We start from the raw sequence: 18,417 nt of genomic DNA on the forward strand, positions 1-18,417 counted from the left end.
CTCCTACAAAAACACCTTGCAGCCTGCTGCCTCCTTTTGCTCAATCCCAGAAGCAGTCCCTCATTTCTCACCCCCATCCTCCCACTCCCATCCCCCATCCCTACACTCCCCCCACCATCTTGTGCAACAATTTTTCTGTATGCTGAGAATTTGGTGTCTGGGTATGTTCTGTATGAACTCTAAGGGGCCACCCCACTCCCTTACCCTAAATACATTTAGCACATCCTTTCAGTCAGATGTGGAGGACCAAATGGAGAAAGCCCAGAGGCTGGATGCTAGACTTTTGAACATCATGAACAAAGTTCTGGCCCAGAGGTCTCCTCTACCCACTGGCTACTGTGTCCTTGGACACATACATATAGGAGTAACCATGTCCCAAAGGTTCTACTTTCTGCTATTCACTTTCTTCACAGTTCCTGGGTCTGCCCATGTGAGAAATATGCTATGGCAGAAATAGTAGCACCCCACTTCTTGTATTCACCATGACTGGAGCATCTCCCTGGGTACTCCCCTGCTCCTCTCTGTGGGAAAGCCAGGCAGCTGCAGGCTATGGAGACGCCCATGTGGTGAGGGAGAGCTGTCCAGAATCAGGTAAGTGAGCTTGGGAAAGAATTGTCTAACCTTAGCTGCTCCAGTAGACACTGGGGATACACTCCAGGAGGCACTGAACCAGAGCCAAGTCTGCTGATTTTTGACTTCAATCTTGATTCTGGACTCAGAAACTGAGAAATGTTCACATATTTAAATCACTAAATTTGAGGGACATTTTGCTACCCAGGAAAAGATACAGACGGCATGAGTGGGAAGTAAACGTTTGTTGCTTTACTGTTTAAGCACCAGGGTTATCGGTGACAGCATCTACAACACCCTGATGCACACACCGGGGGACAATGTATTCAGCAAACTATGTGCATGACTGGAAAGCACTGTGACTGTCTAGGGGCAAAGACTTTGTTCTTCTTGCCATCTTACTGGGGGGCCTGCCCTTGCTGTGAACATAGGCATTGAAAACCATGTGAATGTCTCGGACCAGAAAAGCCACTGTGTACTTCTTTATAAAGCCAACATAGTTAGCATATCCCTTTTCATTGGAGAAAATATGTTTCCATTTATTTACTTTATTCTATGCCTATGAATATTTTGCTTGCATGTATGTCTGTGTGACATATGTATACCCAGTGCCCTCTGAGGCCAGACAGGATGTTGAATCCTTTAGAAATGGAAGGTAGTAATGGTAGGTACTCTTAACCCATGACCTAACGCTTTAGACCTTTACCTGAGAAACTTTTACATGACTCCACGTATATAGACACATAAAATAGGCATATAAATCAAGCATGTGCTAATAATAAATTATAAAAATATTTGTTTTAAAGTAAATTTTTAGTATGCATATAATCTTAATGTTTCTCAAAGATGAAAGCAAATCTGTACACTAATGAGATGGATAATTTTACACAAGAATTCAATTGTAGCTGAATATTTGATACAGTTAGAACTAGTGCAGCTCCACTGTTTGTCAGAATTGATTAATATTTCTATCTTATATTCATCAGTGTTGAGACTGGCACTTTTTAAAAATCACAGTACAGGACGGCAGAAGTATGCTTAAGAACTTTCCAGAAAACGTTGAAAATTCCCAATCCTAAACTAGAATAGATTTATTTATTTTTCTCTAAAACTCTGCTCAGCAACTAAAATGGCAATTTTCAAAATTATTATTTTAAATATTTTTCATGCAATGTATTTTTATCATATTCTTCCCTACCCCAACCCCTCCAAAGTCTTCCCCACCTCTGTACTCACTCAACTGAATGTTCTCATTCTCTCTCTCTCTCTTTCTCTTTCTCTCTCTCTCTCTCTCTCTCTCTCTCTCTCTCTCTCTCTCTCTCTCTCTCTCTCTTCTTTTGGTGGGTCCAGCAAACTTTGATGTATAAAGAGAGTAGGGCTCCCTAGGACCCTCCTGTTATTGTGGGGTCTTGGATGGGAACTGTGAAAGAGATGCTCAGTGTTGAGGACTGAGTTGGAGCAGGTACTCCTAGCAACCAAGGGCCTCTCTTGGGTGGGTGATCCAGGGTTTCTTACTCCCTGGAGACCATGAGGTCCACCACCTGGTTGCTGCAGCCGTTTTCATACCAGGAAATGAATTTACAGAGTTGGAGACTGGGAGTTGCTGTTGAAGTCACAGAAGACAACCTGTTCCTGTGTGTAGCCCAGGATGCCCATTAGTGGGCCCTGAGATCCCTGTTTCACCACCTTCTTGATGTCATCATACTTGGCAGGTTTCTCCAGGCGGCATGTCAGATCCACAATGTTTACATTGGGGATAGGAACATGGAAGGCCATGCCAGTGAGCTTCCTGTTCAGCTCTAGGATGACTTTGCCCACAGCTTTGGCAGCACCCATGGATGCCAGGAATAAATTCTGGGCAGCCTCATGGCCATCATACCACAGCTTTCTAAAAGAGCCATTCCCAGTCTTCTGAGTGGCACTGATGACATGGGCTGTGCTCATGAGCCCTTCCACAAAGCCAAAGTTGTCATGGATGACCTTGACCAGGGTGCTAGGCAGTTGGTTGTGTAGGAAGCATTGCTGAAAACGTTGAGCATGTTGTCATACTTCTTGTGATTCACACCATCACAAACATGGGGTCATCGGCAGAAGGGGCAGAGATGATGACCCTTTTGGCTCTACCCTTCAAGTGAACTCTGGCCTTCTCCATGGTGGTAAAGATGGCATTAGAAGCCACAACATAATCAGCACCAGCATCACCCCATTTGATGTTAGCAGGATCTTGCTCCTAGAAGATGGTGAAGGCCTTCCTGTTGATGACAAGCTTCCCATTCTCAGCCTTGACTGTGCTGTTAAATTTGCCATGAATAGAGTCATCCTTGAACATGTAGACCGTTGTAGTTGAGGTCAACAAAGGAGTCATTGATGGCCACAATTTCCACTTTGCCAGATGCAGATGTGAGAGTAGCCCTGGTAACCAGGTGCCCAATATGGCCAAATCCATTTACTCTCACCTCTACCATCATGTCTAACGGATGAGGCTGACACTGCATAGGAAGATGTAGCTGTCTCTGCAACAGAAAGGAGCAGAGAGCCTCTCTTCTCTCTTTCTAAAAGTAAAACAAAAATCAAAACAAGCAAAAATGCACACAACAAAAATTAAAAATATCAAAGCAGACAAGCAAACTAAAAAACAAAACAAACAACACATATACAAGAAGTAGATTCTGTTTTTTGTTGGCCAGCTACTCCTGAGCACAGAGCCTGGCCTGGAATGTGGTTTCTCCATTGGACAAAACTGGTTTTTCTTTTCTAAGTAGGTATCAATTGCAAAGAGCTTCTTGGCTAGCGAGTTGGACTTTGTGTTTGCTTTCTCTTGCAAGTGATAGAATTTTTCAAACAAACATTTTTAAAATCAAACATTCAATTACAATATGATCCAAATGCACAAATTCAGTACTTCTGAGCTGAGGAAGAATGGTAGAAAAATACCCTCCCCTTTTCCCCCCATTATTAAACCATCATGTTTCTATCAAATGTACTGTAAAAATATTGCAACTTATATAATAGTCTTGAATGTGAGGTTTCAGACACTATTCCCTGGTGTAACACAGTGAAAGGGCAGGCACATTAAAAAGTGTGCTTCTTATAGATTCAAAACCAAGGCTTCTTAAAGTCATGCTATGTGACATGAATAAGGACCGACAGAAACACCCAGTTTAATGATACATTTGATTTTGAAGTGATTTTTTGTGTTTGTGGACTATTCATAAATACTTCATTGTTGTCAATATTTTTCCTAATTCTCATCTTCAGTTGTGTGATCCACATATGTGGCTGCAAAACGTAGTTCTTAGAAGCTGTGAGTTACAGTGGGAATTTGAGCAGATATTTTCAGGCAGGACTGTCTGCACTGTAGGGAGAGTCTAGAATTATATTCTTAGCAAGGTCATGAATTGTAATATGCCCAACATTCTGGAAAAGAGAAAAATCTCGGACATCATTTGTATTTCAGATTATCATGAACCAAGTTTTGTTGTAATTGCTATTGGTGCTAATTTGAACAACTCACAGATAACACCCAGATGAAGAAGGCATGGGTACAGGCCTGTAAGGCAGGAGGATGACCAAATTGGAGGCCAGTGTGGATCACAGAGTGGAACTATAGTTCAGAAAAGAAAAACAAACATGTTACTCTTGGATTTTAGCCATGAGGAAACGGGTAGTAAAGCCTTGTCCCTTGTTACAAAGCAAAATAGTGGCAGAGCTTGTCTTCCATCTCTGGATTTGCAAGTTCTTAGGCTCTCCCAGTTACCCATGATGCTAAATTGTCCCCTCACTTTAATTCTCCAAAGAGACATAGCACAGCTGCCAAGCCATGGAAGTACTACTACATGGACTGAATGTTTGGCAAGGACAAAAACAAATAACAAGGACAGTACAGAGAGATTCAAGTTAAGAGATATTATCATCTGCTGGTGGGGTTGTAAGATGGCACAACCACTCTGGAAATCAGTCTGGCAGTTCCTCAGAAAATTGGACATAGTACTACCTGAAAACCCAGCTATTCCACTCCTGGAATATGTACTCCAAAGATGCTCCAACATATAACAAGGACACATGCTCCACCATGTTTATAGCAGCCTTATTTATAATAGCCAGAAGCTGGACAAAACCCAGATGTCCATTAACAGATGAATGGATACAGAAAGTGTGGTACATTTACACAACGGAGTACTACTCAGCTATTAGAAACAATGACTTTATGAAATTTGTAGGCAAATGGATGGAACTACAGACTATCATCCTGAGTGAGGTAGCCCAGTCACAAAAGAATATGCATGGTATGCACTCACTGATAAGCGGATACTAGCCCCAGAAAGCTCTGAATACCAGATACTCAAAAAACAATTCACAGATATATGACCCGCAAAAAGAAGGAAGGCCGAAATGGGGATACCTCAGTCCTTCTTAGAAAAGAGAACAAAACTCTCATAGAAGGAAATGCAAGGTCAAATAGAGGAACAGGGATTGAAGAAAAGATCACTCAGAAGCTGCCTCACCTGGAGATCTACCACATATGCAGTCACCAAACCCCAGAACTATAGCTGATCCCAAAAAGTACTTACTGGCAGGAACCAGACAGAGATGCCTCCTCAGGGACTGTGTTAGAGTCATATAGATAGAGCTGAGCATGCTTGCAGCTAACCATCTGTCTGAACTCGGGGACCCCAATGAGGTTGCTAATAAAAGGACCTAAGGAACTGAAAGGGGTTGCTACCTCATGGGAAGATAACATTATCAACCAACCAAACCCTCCAAAACTGCCATGGAGTAAAACACCAACCTTTGTGCATATATTGAGAGACCTACTGATCCAGTTTCATATGTAGCTGAAGATAGCAGTGTCTGGCATCAATGTGAGAAGAGGCTTTTGTTCCAGAGAGGGCATGTTTTCCCAATGTAGGGGAATGCCAAGGCAATGGGGTGGAGAGGTGATTAGGAGGGAGTGCACATTTGTGAAGGCAAATGAAGGGGGAGGGGGGTATGAGAGCTGGGTGGGGTAAAGGGATAACATCTCAAATGTAAATACAGAGTATCTAATAAAAAAAAAAAAAGAGGAAAGTGACCCCTTAGTAGGTAAATGCAAAATATTAAACACATTATGGCAACAGTATTTTTCAGCACTAATGAGCTATTAAGCTATACAAAGATATACAAGAAACTTGAGATTTATATTAAAAATGAAGGCAGCCAACATGAAAAGGCACACATGTAACCTCTGTATTGTTTGTAGACAAGATCTGTACTTTTCTCTCAGTAGAAATCTGGGGCTAAGGCATTCTGAAAAACACAAAACTCCATGGAAGGTTAAAACGGTCAGTGAGGTCAGGGGTAGAGACAGATGAGCAAGAAGAACATGGGGGGGGGGAATTATTACACATGACAGCACAATAGGCATCATACAAGTCACTGCACATCTGTCACAGCCACAGACTGTACTGTCCTAACACCAGCTACCAAGCTCGACATAAGCTATTAATGGAGAATAGAGAAAGGGCAGTATATACTGCAACTCTCTACTTCCCACTACATTCTTCTATGAACCCACAGGTATTCTAAAAAGAAATATCCATTTAGTTAAAAGAAAAAGAAAGAAGGAAAAAGGAGGAAGAGAAGGAAATAAGGAGGAGGAGCAAGAGGAGAAGAAGGAGGAGAAGGAAGAGGAGGAAGATGAGAGGGAAAGAAGAAGAAGGAGGACGGAGAGGAGGAGGAGAAGGAAAGGAGGAGGAGGAGAAAAAAAAAGACATATTAGCATCTAAATTTGTAAAATCCTGAAGGAAGTGTGTTTATTGGTCACCCAGACGGGGACCCTTAAAGCTTGTCAGATATCACTCAGAAAAAAGTGCATGCTGTTTTCAAATGATTGCATGCAACACTTTCTGTCTTCTTTTATCCAGAAGCTGGAAAGAACCCAGATGTCCTTCAGTAGATGAATGGATACAAAAAGTGTGGTACATTTACACAATGGAGTACTACTCAGCTATCAGAAACAATGACTTAATGAAATTCTTAAGAAAATGGTTGCATCTAGAGAATATTATCCTGAGTGAGATAACCCAGTCACAAAAGAACAGACATAATATGCAGTCACTGATAATGGGATAGTAACCCCAGAAAGTTCTGAACACCCCAGAAACAACTCACAGACTGTGCGAAGTTCAACAACAACAACAAAAATATATTTTAATTAAAATAGAACTGTATCACATCCCCCTTTCCTCCCTACAGCCCCTCCTAGTTTCTCTCCTATCCCCTCAAATTAATAGCCTCTTTTCCTATATTATTGTTACATATATACATATGTGTATGTATATGTATCCACAAATACTTAATTACAACCTTAAAAATGTATTTGTATACTTTTATGCAAAAAATGCTGAAAATTTGTACATTTGTCTTTGTTTTTTAAAATAAAGTAAAAAAAAAAAAATCAGGGTCTCGTGTAACACAGAGCTCTGTGCAATGACCTACTCAGGGCTACTCAGTGACAGAAGAGACAGCTTTAAGGACTGTCCCATATATACTCCTTCAGCATCCTTTCATTCTCTCATGGCCAAAGCAGGAGTGAGAGAGTTGAATTTTTTTTTTAAAAAAAAGTCAGACTTCTATTTGGGGGAACAAACAATCTCCAAATTTTTTACTTCTGTTTTCTCTTCCAGCCACCTCACCCTTCAGCAAGGCTGAGCTCTTGGTCATTGTTTGGGGCTTTTTGCATTTGTTTTCTTGATTTGTTTATCATCCTTTGGTAACCCTAGTTCATGTCCCATGACTCTACTTCATAAACATTAGAAGTTGATTTGATTTGAGTTTATGCACTCCCATACCCTGCTTGTCATTGTAGGAAGATTGTTAACCATCCCAGGAGAGCTACGCCCAAGGAAATGGGCAAAAGTCACATAATCCAAGTAACTGAGTTAGAATATCAAGGATGGCCATCTTTCTCCAGCAATAATAGGTTTTTTTCAAAGATCCTAGACAAGTTGCCCAAATGAAATTGGTTTTTGTTATAGTACATTTTAGAATCTCTCTCTGTTTCTTCTCTTCCCTCTTCATTTATCTTCATCTTAAGATGGGATTCAACTATGTAGCTCCAGTTAGCCTGGAATCCATAGATCAGACTGGCCTTGAACTCATAGAGATCTACCTGTGTCTGTGTTGGAATAAAAGGCATGTTCCTGATTGGCTCCTCCTTTTCCTCTTATCCCTCTTCCTCTTTTTCTTGTCCTTCTTCCACTCCTCCTCTCTCTCTCTCTCTCTCTCTCTCTCTCTCTCTCTCTCTCTCTCTCTCTCTCTTTCTCTCTCTCTCTCTTTCTCTCAAAGACAAAATATGTTTACGTGACTCAGGCCAGCTTGAAAGGTGTGACCTTCTAGCCTCTGCTTCCCAGGAGCTGCAGTTAGACGCACAAACCATCCATACTTCTTAAAGAGGGAAAGTCCTTATACAGTATGGATCCATTCCACTCGTGTTTGGAAAAAGTTGGTTACAACAGCAAGGGGAAAGCAATCACTAATGCTACTGAAGAAACTTCAAATGGATAATGACTCATTTAAAGAAGAGTGAGCAGGATCTTAGTGACTAGTTGGGTTTCAACATTTTACTGTAAAATTGGTATTTAATGTTACTTTGTGCCTCTTCTATTGTTTTAGTTAATTTACAGGCATTCTGTCTTGGGCAAAAGGGTCAAAAATAGGTAAGATTACATGAATTCTCAACTGATACCTAGTGTATTGTTTTGTACTATACCTGATTTTCATCCATTCCTTCAGTTTACATGAGCTGGTGTTGATGTCATAACCCTATGCCTTTACTGAGCATGAACCCAGGGGATTAGTGACTCTCAGAACCTACAGTTCTTTGTCAGATTCCTTTCTCTGTTCCAATGTTTGGTTGCCCTGTGAGGACAACTGAAAGTGCCAAGCATTGACTTGATACTCCCAACCCAAAGGATGGAATCCTTCAATTGGTTACTGATAGAGTTGGTGTGCTGTCTGCTGTGTGAGATTACATTGGAGTGTGTGTTTATGATAGCTCTCCAGCAAGACTCAACTCTAATTGCCTGCCCTTTCTTGGTCATCTTCTTTCTTCTGCTCATTTCCTTAACTACTGTGGTATTACCTCCATAATTATTTGAGCAAATATCTTGAACCTATTGAGCTCCTTCTGTGTGCTTGTTTATGTGTTGAAAAGAACTAAGGGGTAGTTACTTCATAAAATGTTTGGAACAATGTTAGAGCTCCACAAAAGCTCATGGAGCATGCAGAGAAAGTCACATGATTTAGTGAGGAGTAAAGAGATGGAGGAGCTGGTTATTGCTAGGCATGGGTCAGATAGGTGTGCAAAATCAAGAGTTGATGTTGTATGTCCCATGGATACTTCAAAGTTTCATCTGGAGACATCCCATGGATCAGTTAAATTTCGTTTCCCAAGTTAAGTTTCTTAGGTGCCACTTCTTGGTAAAGAATGTCTCTGCTCATCTGTTTTCCCAAGGTGGAAACATTCTATCTCCGTGGAAACACATGGAAAGCCAAAATGCAGATTGGCTAGTGACCTACAATAGAGTATTGCATGAAGAACTGAATAAGGCCAATTAGATTTTGCTTCTTTGCAATTCCACACAGAAAATAACTAAGAAAATGAGGCAATTGTGTGGGAATTAAAATAATGGGATTGTATTGGAATTCTTGAGAACCCATGAACAATGACAAAAAGGAAAGTACAAAAAGAGTGGAAGTTGGAGACAACATTTATCTATTTACTGAGAGTGTACACACACACACACACACACACACACACACACACACATCATGGTACATGCCACATGTGTGAAGACAGAGGACAGCTTGGAGAGGGTTGGTTTTTTTCTTCCTGCCATGTGGGACCTGGGACTAGACTTCAATTCTGAGGCTTTGTCACAAGGGCCTTTCCCAAATGGAATGAATCATTTTACTGACTCTGGAATAAAAATTTTAAGTTGGAAGAAGATGGGAAAAAGTTGCAAAATACAAAGGAAAGCCAGCCAATGGCTGTGAAGATGAGAAGCAGGTGCAGGCCTGGATGGAAGGCTGCACCATTTGCATGAAGTTTCCGGAGGCCTCACTCCTCTGTGATCGCTCCTCTTTGGGTGGCTGGTGATTCAGCTTTCTTTACATAAATGTCTTTCAACAAAGGAGCACTTTGTATATGGAACCTAACAGCAAACCTGTAATTTTCACACTTAACAATAGCCATAAAGCTCATGGCTGCCTTCTGGCCTTCATCCAATGCCACGCTGATACCCAATCTACCTAAAAGGCAAATTTGGTCACATTATTCTCCGACTGAAATGGATCTCACATCACCTGTATACAGCTCCAAGGCACTTTTGAAGATCCAACCTGTCTCTAGACTAGCCTTTATGCTGTTATATTTATTGACCTCCCTGTCTGACAGAACCTGAACATGTCTGTTTCTGTACTTCCTCCATCTTTCATCTGTTTCCTTCTTTTCTCTTTGGCTGAGATTTGCACTCCCTTCACGGGATGTAGACCCGCTCTGGTATTGTTGGCCTGAAGAAACCCCAGCATCTTTCTAAAAGATCCAGAACTTCATTTGGAGGGTTTTTTTCCTTTTCCTTTCCACACAGGGCTGAGGTGGTGTAGCCTTGACAATCCTCAGTGACAGGAGTGGTGATTATGCCCTTTAAGCCACTTCTTGTTTCTATTTTGTGACTTTTTTCAGTATTTCTCAAAATATGCTTTAAAGAAAAATTATATCACAGTCTGAGAAGGTCATGGGTAAGAGAGCCTCTTGTTCTTCCAGATCATAGTTTTCTTCCCTCACTTTTACAGTCACCTATAACTCCAAGTCCAGGGGCTCTGATGCTTCTCTGGACTTCACACACACACACACACACACACACACACACACACACACACACACACACACTTGGAATAAATATTAGGGAAAAAAAGAAAAATGTAACCAGAAACCCTGGGCTATGAAATGGGCAGATCCTCTGTTCTCATTTTAAACAGACTGAGGATCACCTAAAAGCACCTTCAATTTTTCAGTGTTGGACATTGTCTTTTAGTCTCTTTTGTACATGTGCCTAACTCTACAAAGCAAAAGTAAGTTTTACACAAAACTCCCAGCTGCTTCGGAGCCACAGGCCAGTGCACTCTCAGGGGAGGTAGGGATCGGGCTCTGTGGAATCTCCATGTATCCAGTCTTGTTCACCATCACTTCCATTCCATTGTTTTCTGTTTTATTTTGTCACAAAATACTTGGCAATTAGCAATTAATGTAGAAAGGATGTATTCTGGCTCACAGTTCAAGAGGACCATTCCATCACAACAGAAGTGACACCAACAAGTCTGTCCCAAGCAGAAGGCCAGTTGCTCATCTGAGTCTCCACTTAGGCTGCAGATTGACTAATTGGGAAATTATGGCAGGCTCTAAAGATCACGCCAGGGAACATTTCATATTCAAACCACAGCATAGCCTTGGTGCAGGAGAACTATTAAGTAAAAACAAAACAAGAGGAAACAACACAAAACAAACCATTGTCTTTCGTGGACTGAAAGCAGCAATGGCCCAGAAATCTCTGAGTGTTATATTTCAAGGCAGAAAAGCAGCCAATGCAGCAACAAGATTAACACAAGGCCCGTTGGCTGTCTTAAGAAGAGGCTAAGGCAGAGCTGGCAGTGCTCTGCTATTTCTTTGCAGAAATCCTTGGCGTGGGCTGTGAAATGTCAAATGTAGATTTGATTAAGCCCTACTCTAAATCCCTAAGGCAAGTGTGTATCCACGGTCCTAATGTAATTATCAGAGCCACCTCTGTCTGCTACTTTAAAACGGACTGAGCTAGCACCCCATCATGGATACCAACTCCTACAAAATGAAGCCTGCAATTAATTCATCACCCCCCAAGTGGATAGCTCCTAAAAAGCTCGATGGGGCAGGCTCCTCCTGAAAACTGAAGCATTAAATCAAGCAGCAGAAACAATGCAACTTCCTTATGATACTCTGAAAAGCTGGAGCAAAGCGTGGGCTCTAAAAACAATGGCAGAGATCAAAGTTCTGTCGATTTTGCATACGGCAAGATTCTGGACACTTCCAATCCTTCCTTGAGATGATAATCTCTCCTACTCTAGTTAACTCACACTTTGAATTTTTGGAGCCAGTAGTTAATAATGAAACGTTAGACTGAAGGATTCAAGAAATGAAAGGGGAAAGTGGTGTTTCCTGCGTCCCTACACTGGGAAAATAGGCATACAGGAAGCATGAGCATAGATTCACTTAGACCAAATGCCGCAGCCTCACTGGAGCATATGAGATTTCACTGCTGCGTTCTCAGAGAGAAGAAGGGGATATGGTGTCTACTCTGTTTTGTGAAACTCACAACATCATATTTCTTCTTCTTCTTCTCCTTCTTCTTCTTCTTCTTCTTCTTCTTCTTCTTCTTCTTCTTCTTCTTCTTCTTCTTCTTCTTCTTCTTCTTCTTCTTCTTCCTCTTCCTCTTCCTCTTCCTCCTCCTCCTCCTCCTCCTCCTCCTCCTTCTTCTCCTCCTCCTCCTCCTCCTTCTTCTTCTTCTTCCTCTTCCTCTTCCTCCACCTCCTCCTCCTCCTCCTCCTCCTCCTCCTCCTCCTCCTCCTCCTCCTCCTCTTCTTCTTCTTCTTCTTCTTCTTCTTCTTCCTCTTCCTCTTCCTCTTCTTCTACTTCTCCTCCTCCTCCTTATCCTCCTTCCTTCTTTCTTCCAGCTTTAAAATATATCCTGCTTCTATTTGAGGACTGACTGGAACCAAGATCACAAGGACCAAACGTACAGAAAGATTGCTGTACTGTGAAACTCAAGCAGAGAAAGAAAGAGGAATTGGAACGGCAGTGTTTAACCTTACCTTGTAGTGGAATCTAAACATGCTCCACATGGTTCAGAGAGAGAACCTGAGAGAAGTTTGGTGAGATATTAAGTCACCAAAAATTTAAATTTTTCTTATCACCCTCCACAGAAATGATTCATATTTTCAAGTTCTATGAGCTTCCTCCAATTTGACCAACAAGGTCAAAGTGTTGGGAACAGTTTCTGGGTGACCCTAGAACCAAACTCTTATTTTGGGGACTTTTGGAATTGTCTCTGTCGAGATATCCAGAGGTTAGAATGGTCTCTGTTGGAGACTCTGCAGGAGGCTTACCATAGGAGAAAGACCATGTCCCAGCAGAATGCTATCCAGGACAGAGACAGGGGAGGGAAGGAAATGGTTTCACCAGGGTGTGACTCCTACTTTAAGCCTCAGTCCTGGAAATGACAATGGTACTGTAGCTCAGCCCTGGTAGCATCTGTCACAGGAATGCCAGACTTAAATATCACAGTGCTCTTTCATGCATAAATTATATTAAGAGTAGTTTCTGCCTTCCAGGGACTCCCCTGTCTTAAAAACATCCATCATCTGTCTCCTTCTGCCTGTATTTAAACTGAAACCCATAGACATCCCCTCCGGCTTGCCTTCATCTGGTCTTCCATCTTTTTACCATTGTGTCATGAAGACCAAAAACTGTCAAACTTCTTTTCTATAAAAAGCTTAATTGTAAATATTTGAATCTTGGGAGCCATGTGTTCTCTGTCACCACTGTTCAGCCTTGCTGTGGCAGAACAAAGGCCATCATGGACAACATGTAAGTTAAAGAACATGGTTGGGCTTCAATAAAATGTTATTTACAAGAACAAGGTAGCAGGCTGCATTTGATTTGGCCGGAGGCTGTAGTTTGCCAACTTCTATTTTAGATGGACCAAACGCGTTCCTTTTTCATACTTGTTTCTCTTGCCTTGAAGGCTCTTGTTTTGTTTTGTTTTTTTCCCCCTCCAAGCTCAAATTGCTTAATTAATTAAAACTCATTAGTCACTGAAAGATTATTGTGTGCCAGATGCTGTCCTTGGATCTAAAGACTCAACATCGGAAAAATAAGCTTTTTATTATAACGGAATTTAGGTTCTAGCAGGAAGAAGAGCACAATGGAAATACTCATTCTGGATGAAGGATGAAAACAGGATGCACGTGGAGGCAGAGGGCTGTTTAAGCAGACAAGAAAAGTCACCTTGATGAAATGGTTCAGTGGCAATGATACAAATCAAGGCCAAGTTCAATCTGCAATAGATGTGAGGATAACGGAAGTGGTCAAGGTGGACAGAACAGAAGTACAAAGCACCCAAGCTGGAGCCTCCTGGGCCCGTGGGATCAGTGCAAATCTGCTGGCATTGTTGGAGGGCTCTGACTATGTGTGGGATAAGATAGAAATTGCAGTATTGAGTAAGAGTTGCTAGAACCCTGTAAACCATGAAAAGGACCTGAGCTTTATTCAGAATAAGATTGGAAGCACTGAAAAGCAGAGACGAAAAGAACAGAACTTATTCCTTGTTGTGGTTGGGGACAGGCACTGGCAGCCGTGGAGGGGATAGGATTAAAGTGGAGGGATCTGGCAAAAGGTGACACATGCTATTTGGGGTCCTAAAGTGGAGGGATTAAGACACTACACTGTGAAGACATTTGAAGGCATGGTGGTACAATGGACTGTAAAAGAGATACAGACTAAAGGGCAGCTCCAAGGATTTAGAAGGAGGGGTTCCCACTAATTAAAGTAGGGAGGACCAATGATGAAACGTAGGAGATAGCAAGAGTCTAATTTTATTTTATTTTATTTTTATCATGTTAATCTTGAGATGCTATTTGGGCTTTTCTCAGTGAAATGCTGAACAGTTGGGTAAGTGTGCGTTAAAGTTCACTGGAGATGTCAAAGACAGAGACAGACATTTGAGAACTTTCTGTAATTGGCACTTATGGTTGTGAGGTGACATAGGGCTTCCTAGAAAGAACTGAGAAGAGGGGTGATGGATTGGGAAGGCAGCATGCAGATGATGTGACCCTAAGTAGATTGAAAAAGAAAAAAGAAAAAAAGTTAATAAAGTCCAGTGAGTAAGGAAAAGTCACCTCCCAGTCACTACGGGAAGCTTCTTTAGAAGGAGGAACCGGATAACTGTGTGGAATTTTGCAAACATATTGAGCAAGCTGAGGACTAAGACATGACACAGATCCGGCAGCATGGGGGCCATGCTGATTTTTCCCACAGTGGTGGTCTGAAGAGCAGTGAAGAGGGAAATCTACAGAGGCTGTATGGTGTACAGGTGATGGAAACCCAAGCATTTCTTTCCTTCTCCTGGGATCCAGAGATACTTGATAATACTTACGGTGGTTAATCTTCATTTCAATTTGATTTGGAATTACCCAGGAGAGACCTCAAGGCCAGTATCCAAAGGTGTTCCAATAATGGCTTCTTCAGGGAGACAAGAGCCATCCTGAATATTGGTGACATCATCCCACCCGCTGGATTTCTAGACTAAAGAGGAGAGAAAGGGGAGAAGACACCATATTCCATTTCTCTGCTTCCTAGCTGCAGACTCTCACCCACACTGGCATTCCCTCCTGACACAGAATGCACCTCCAAACTGTGATCCGAATGAACCCCACTTTCTCTAGTGATATTTTTACAAATAAATACAACTGCCATAAAGATCAGGAACACCAATAATAATAAGCATGTTTTAAAAAACGAGGTCAAAGATACCACTATTTCAGATAAATACAAACTTCATAGTTTAAAACCCAACTGGTATGTCAGACATAATGTACTAAGCGGTACCTTTAGCACAGTACTGAAGCTAAGTACATCCTTAAAGTGCCTGGTAAACAGAATCAGTCATAAGCTGAGTTTTAGACATTATGTCCAGAAGTCAAATGATGGGTTTACAAGGGTTCATTTCAAAAGCAAAGCGGCTTCATTATGGAGGACAAAAACTGCAATCACTTCTTCTGTCTCTAAGTAACAGCTAGTTAGCACACTTAGTGACTAGAACTTAATCATCCAGGTATATGTTATTTATTCAATATGAGGAAAGGCCTGTACAAGTGTTTGGTGAGTCATTTCATAAGACCAAGGCCAAGCAAAACTAGAGCTCTCTTATTGGAGATATTTTCTTGGTGTGAGAAGGTTTCTCTTGGGAGACTTGACATACAGGTGCTGTCAAACTTTGGCATGGAAAGTAAGTCATGAGTTTTAGGCAATGACCCTTGATGTCTTAAGCATGTGATACCACAGCTAGTTCTAGCAATATTCCCTGAAAGAAGCCAAAAGTAGATGTAACAGAGGAAATAAGGTGGAAGTAATTAAATCCCTTTTAAAAAATTTTTGCTAGCTAAGGGTCCCAAGAAGGCAAAATCTTGTTCTTTATGTAAAGGATATAGCTTCATTTCTATTTTACAGAGAAATAACCTTTCAGAAAACCAGTCCTAAAAATTGTACTACTATGCCTTTTGAGTTTCTTATTTTGTGGGTCATAGATTTAACAGGGTATAATACTATTTAAACATGGTAGATACTTAGTGCACCATGAAAAAAGCCCTTAAGCTATGGAAAATTACAAAAATATCTCAATGCCAGAGTCACAAAAGTGAACATTTTTTTACATGAACTTCAAAGGTAAAATGAAATTACATTTCCTGTAGGTTCCTGAGGGTGTATTGACCAGTGACCATGGACACCAGTGATTTCACCCATGGCCCTGTTAGAGATTGTGTTCACACCAACCAACTAGCCACTTCTCAGCAGTAATGGTTCCGGAAACTCAGCTTTTGTTATGTTGTTACACAAGGAACTTCGTTAATGGTTCAGCCAAGAACCTCCAATCACAGGATCCTCTTTTTCTTTTTTTTCTCTCTCTCTCTCCACATAGATTAGTCACGTGATTCATTGTAGAGTTTTCTGGTACCATCAGTTTCAGAATGGTAACAGATTGTTTAGTTAATAGACATTGATCTGAAGAGACTGTTACTCAACAAAGCACTCAGACGGCAGATACACAGCTTCATTATCAATTTGATAAAGTAGTTCAGGTCAATGGTTATTTTGAAATGAGTATCTAATAATTCGGTTGTAGAGATGTTCATTTTGGTATTTGACAAATACGCAAAGCCATAGAGGAGGGAATAGAAAATGGTCTTGGTGCCCAGTGGAAAGCGGCCTGTTTGTATATAATAATGTTATAGCCATTAAAGGATAAGTTAATGAAAGTCTATCTGACAGGAAATTGGAAATGACTGTGTGTTTTACTCAACGGGAGAGGGAAAATCTCAAGATTGTAGTGACTGATGCACTCTATGCTAAAGTAAACTGGGTATCTACTTGTGTGGCTTTGGGGGTGGTTAGAGATTGTCAAGTTCAGCAGCCAGTTTTCAAGCATGGCTTTGTTTATAAGCATTTTTGAGGACAAGGATGGAATATAATGTGCTTTCTGTAGTCAGGTGTCTCACTGATGTACTCTGTGTTGTGTGTGAAAGCTCTGAGCCTTTACTCTCCTTTCACCCCCAAGTGTCCACATCCTCTACTTAGAAGGGAAGTGTTCTCATTCCTTTTATTTCTCTGTTCTTTGGCTTCCTCTTCTCCCTTTTCTTGACAGTCTTCAACCTGGCAGTGTACCAAAGCACTGAACAGTAGTTTGGCTGTGAAGAACCCTGGGTTTTGTTCTCAGGCCTAACAGTAACTGTGCCCCTTATGCGAGTTATGATAATGCCACACTTAAAGTTTTTCATCTATAAAATAGAGATGCTGATAACTACCTTCCCATGACCTGTCATACTGACTAGAACAACGGAATCCAAACATTGAACAGAGGACAGATTGGACCATAGATGCTATTATTTAAAGAAACCCAATTTGTAAAAGGAAACACAAGAAACATTAAAGTTTCTTTCATAAAAAATGATATTTGTAAGATCCTAAAAGACCCAGCAAGCAGTACACACGTGGCAAAATTAGGTCAAGATGATATTAACTGGTAGATTGAGGAGACGGCATGAATACTAGAGTGCTTGCCATGCAAGGGGGATAACCTAAATCTAGATCCCCAACATCCACATAGACTCACACAGCACGTGACTACAGTCTTGGTGAGGGTCTATGGAGACAGGCCAATCTCTGGAGGTCGTTGGCCAGCTGGCCTAGCTATATCAGTGAGCTCTGGATTCAGGAACAGAGCTTGCCTCAAAAAGAAAAAAACATGTGGTGGATGTCACGTGAATAAGACTTCTGGTGCCAGCCTTGAGCCTCCCCATTTATATGTCACACACATTTACATATATATCCAGGAAAGACCCACCTAGAAACATAGCGTGTCATTAATGTAACATTTGAAAGTTGTGGATTCCTACTCTACATTTGTTCCCAGAGAGTGGAGCTCAGAGTGTGTCCTGTTTCCTAAGCTGAGGCTGTGTGGTATGAGTCAATTAAGCCTACAAAGTAGAGCAAAGAATAGCCCTCATCAGGGTTTGGAGCTTTGCAATAGATGAAAAGGCAGGGACATTTAATCAGCTTCCATGGGCCTGCCTTTCTCTTCCCTCCTCTTAGAAGGGGACTTGCTTTATTCTGGCTATTTCCTAAGGGGAGCCCTTCTCCCTCCCTTCAGCATTCAGGCTAATTACAAATGGTGAGGTGGTTTCCAGGCTGAATAAGAAATCAAAAGAGAGGAGGTGGAGGGAATGGTGTGGATTTCATAGAAAAAAAAATAATTTAAGAAAAAAATATGTTCTCTGAGGGGGGAAATTAGAGAATTAGGTCACCGAATTGGAGCCAGGAAAAAGCTGCCCGAGTGGAAACTGGAACGGTTGGGGGGGGGCATTATTTCATGTTAACACATCCAAAGGCTGAACAGCCCAGCCTGAGGGTACTCCCCTCCCAGAGAGTGCAGGGCCCTGAAAGACCTCTAGACAGTTCTGTGTCATATTCATGCACTAATCAGTGCTATTCAGCCTGTCCCA

The sequence above is a fragment of the Micromys minutus genome, assembly GCF_963924665.1.
Source record: "Micromys minutus genome assembly, chromosome: 22".
Lineage (NCBI taxonomy): Eukaryota > Metazoa > Chordata > Mammalia > Rodentia > Muridae > Micromys > Micromys minutus.